Here is a 4,151-nt window from a genome sequence, read left to right on the forward strand (position 1 = left end):
ATGCTTACGTTGGAACTGTTTTATCTGGCAACAGGGAAGAAAGTTCTGCCCCCGACACCGAAATCCTACTCCCCCATCCGTGACAGAGGCGACCCCTCGTCTTGTGCACAGATACACACACCAGTGGGTCTTCCTGGGAAGCAGGCACCCACTCGTGAATGAAAACAGTATGTTTTGTCCTCCTGTGTGAGGCTTGAAACATATACTCTAAAACTATATTACTTTACATTATTAACCTTAGGCAAAGTGTGCTGCAAAGGCCACAGAAAATTAAGGGGCCGTGGGCTACAGAAACAATCTGCAGTGCCAAACACTGGGGAGAATAGAGCCTCACTAGAGTTTGCAAGAGCACAAAATGCACTCGTAATGTTGTTAGCGACATACACTATTGGATCCTCACCTAACACACAATCTGGGAGGAAAGCTTAACCCAAATAAAGATGTAAACATCAACAAGAATGTCAATATCCTCGGTCATCAAGTGACAAGACAGTCCATGCGTGGATTCTCCAGCAATCTTATATTCCGCAAATCCAACCCCTTTCCCCTCACTTCTGCAAGATTCTCTTTTCCCTTAGTCATCTATGCCAAAAAGCATATCCTGAATGCCTTCCCACATACCTCCGTCACCTTTCCCACAGTCCCTCCATAAACCTTACATGCCCATTTCTTTTCACCACGGTGAGTCAGAAGTCCTGAGAGGCTCATTGTCCCAGAAAAGGATTATGCGTTCACCTTTAAAAGAACATGTCGGTTCAACACGAAAGTGAACTTTAAGATTTCCATCATCCTCTGCTTATCTATTCTGTATGATGATACCCAAAATGAAGGATTTTGGAGATCCCAGCAAACCGGGCCCTGGAAACCTTAGTGCCCATTAACCCCTTTCCTTGAATTACCTCTGCTTCTACAGGACGAAGCAAGCCTCCAACCAAGCTGTCTTTTGCTTTTACCTCCCGAACTATGTCCTGTAGAAAGAATCCCAACACATTCCACACCCATTCACTCTACAAATTTAGAGGCCAAGCTCCAACACACACTGGTCATTTCCATGAAGAAAATAAAGCATACTGATTGATCAATTCCTTATGACACCTGAATCCAGGGGAAAAACACACACACACACACAAACACACACACACACACACACACACACAAACACAGAGTCACACATCCTTGAGAATGTTTATTTTTCACTCCATACAATCCAAGTTTACCCCCCTGCCTGTCTGATTTTTTGTGACTGGATCCGTTTTTCCTTTAGTTCCCGTGCATAAGACCGTGATTACTGACATCCTGCATACAGTAGTAAGTTTTCAGGAGTTCTGCTGTTTTAGGTAAAGTCCGATGCTCCATCATATTCAACTCAGCATCTGGGAGTCCCCTAGAGAAACACAAATGCATGTCAAAATGCACTTCTCTGAGCCATACTTTGAAATGTTTCAATTGTAGGGCCCGCTGAGAAAAGGATATCCCTTCCCTATTTGTGATCGCTTAAACTTCCTCCTACCATGTGTTACCAATTGTTCTCTGCAATACCTTTCCCTTTCCCAGTATTCTCTGTGAGGGGAGTCGGCTAACAAGATGCATTGTACACTAAAAGCACACAGAAATCTCATGGGGCAATAGCTTAAGGAATTCCATCAATCTAAAGAGTCCTTTGTGGTCTGGGGCAAGGATGACCACGAGGCACATTGAGGGAGCCCAATCTTATGGGGTTTGTTGGATGAGTGCTGGTGGGGTTGATAGCCATGGAATCAAGGGCCACATATTGAAGTGAATGATTTTCAGCTTTACTTCTCAGTGATTCTGGAAATGGACTACGCTCCCCTGGGCTTAAGACTCCACAGCTATAACCTGCTTTGCAGTGCAGTCTCTAAATGTGCCTTTTGCAGCCCAATGCCGTGAATGTCCTGGATTCTGTCGCTCTCTGTCTTCCTCTCAAGGAATTTCTACATGTAGGAAAGGAGCCTCAACGTCTACATTTCTGAAATGAGCGCCCAGGCTCCCTGAATAGGCAGGTGTGTCCACCCCTTCTCCTGGGCATCAAACAGCTCCAGTTCCAACTGAACGGCTCACCTGAAATCTCTGTTCCCTCTTCAGGTGGCTTCATCCTCTGGTAGTATCGCAGGGGATTGCGCCACACGTCCTTACATAGGATCTGTCAGGGGAATCAATCGGGAAAGGCCTCATCAGGGCTCAGACTGGTGACCCAAGCAGCTGGGAACACACCAGGGTCATTCCTGATGTTTCCCAGTGAGGACCCACCTCAGCAATCCTATTAGACCCTGCGAAGTTGTGGTCAGAAAACCAGTTGAAGAAGTTAAGGCTGCTGTCGTGGTGTCTGCGGCGATAGGCCTCAACTTCATAATCCGGATACCACTGAACTGGAGTGGAATGAGAAGCCCTGTATTCTACAGAGACAGGAGGTTTTGTGGGAAGGGGGCTGGATCACCGTGGCAATGATCCACCCACATCTTCCTTACACTACCCATCCTGGGAGCCACCTGGCACCTGTGATGTTCACGAGATATTCCTTGGTAATCACTTTATTCTGGAAATAGGGGTTACTCTGAAAGAACAACATGATCTTGCAGAGATGAACGGGATGCTTCACTTCTTCCACCTGTCAGGACAAGGTGCAGAAAGCTTAAATACCTTTTTGGGTGAGGTGCCCACTGTTGCTTACAGGAATGAATTATTTCCCTTACCCTCCCCCGCTAAACCCTCTAACCTCAGTCTTCCTGGCCTCACCTCCAAGTTGATCATGTAGCTCAGCATGTCTTCATCTTGCTCAGTGATCAGGGCTGACATCTGGGGGTGGTTTGCAATCTGATTTAGGTCAAAGAGCCTTTACATGCCATGGAAGGAAAAGCTACGAGCAACAGGGAAGAAGGCCTAAGAGCACCCAGAGGCTGGGGTACGGGATTTCTCAGATCTGCATCCACGTATGACCTCCTTTCGCCTCCCCCTCCCCCTAAACTAAGGCCTCTTGGGTTCGCAGAGCAGGTATAATTATGAGGGTGACTGCACTGACGTGGGGAGGCGTGATGTGCAGAGTTGCTGGTGTCTGAGGAGTGGCAGAATCTGCTTATAGCCGAAGACGCCCAGTCCCAGAGCAGACTAGCAAGGGGGAGCAATCACACTCCCTTCAAAGTAGCTTGATTCACACAAAAACCTATTCTGGTCTGAACTCGCTTCTGCTCTTCAAAAAGATGCCCCAAACGTCTGCTGCTCGGCATCACCAAGGGTTTCTCTGCCGCATGCAGGAAAAGAGTACCCAAGCCTGCTCCGGCTTTCCACAGCCACATTTGTTCGGGGCAACTCACCTCTGTTTCCCAAATAGTCACATCGACGCCGAGCTGCCCATAAGTTACTGACACCTCCCCTAGAGCACCTCTCCACCGGAAAGGCAGAAGAAACACTGAGAAGGATACAACATTGGCCCAGAAGCCAGGGACGCTCTGGATGATAGCGCCTCTGCGGTCGAGGTGGGGCTTGCGCCTCCGCTCCATCTTTTCCCTCTGCCGAGAAAAGGCCTTCCCGGCTTGGGCATTAACCGGCTCCAGCTCCACCTGAACGGCCAGCAGCTCCTCCAGTGCAGACGCTGGGGTCATGGGCCCAGCGCCAGGCTGTGCCCGCTGGGCCTCCTCCTGCCGCTCCACGAGGCCCTCCTCCTGGGCCACCACCTCCACCTCCGCCATGATGTCGTCCAACACCAGCACCGCCTCCTCCCCCAAAGCCGCCTGCTCACTCTCCACCCCGGCCGCCCCCTCCTGTAGAGCCTCCATCCTGAAGACGGTGCCCTCCTCCGCACTCCCACTGACCGAGGCCTGTGCTGCCGGACCCAAGCCACAGGAACCCTGCCACGGGCTTTATTGCACCCGTGGGTCAGCGGGCCCTCAGGACGCATGCGCGGGGCTTCCAGGCGCCCCCTAAGGGACTGCGCGCGAAGGGCGCAGGGAGCCGCCCCGATGTGACCGCCTTCCTGCCATCGTGGCCAATCAATGGGAGGGCGGTGGGTGTCTCCCTGGGCGGCACAGCCACTGGCGGGACTGCATCTCCAGCCCCGCTCCGCCCATACCCTTCCCCCCCGCCGCCTCGCCTCCCCAAGCCTCCTCCGGGAAGCCCGTGGAGCTTGTGCCGGGTAG

The 4,151-nt window shown here is 51.3% G+C and overlaps 1 pseudogene; it reads right to left on the minus strand.

Annotated features, from left to right (window-relative positions):
- Nucleotides 1–1,351: 1,351 nt before the first annotated feature.
- LOC129476683 (testis-specific Y-encoded protein 3-like) lies at nucleotides 1,352–3,913 on the minus strand (annotated as a pseudogene).
- Between the last annotated feature and the right edge of the window lie 238 nt (nucleotides 3,914–4,151).

This window comes from Symphalangus syndactylus, chromosome Y (genome assembly GCF_028878055.3).
Source record: "Symphalangus syndactylus isolate Jambi chromosome Y, NHGRI_mSymSyn1-v2.1_pri, whole genome shotgun sequence".
Lineage (NCBI taxonomy): Eukaryota > Metazoa > Chordata > Mammalia > Primates > Hylobatidae > Symphalangus > Symphalangus syndactylus.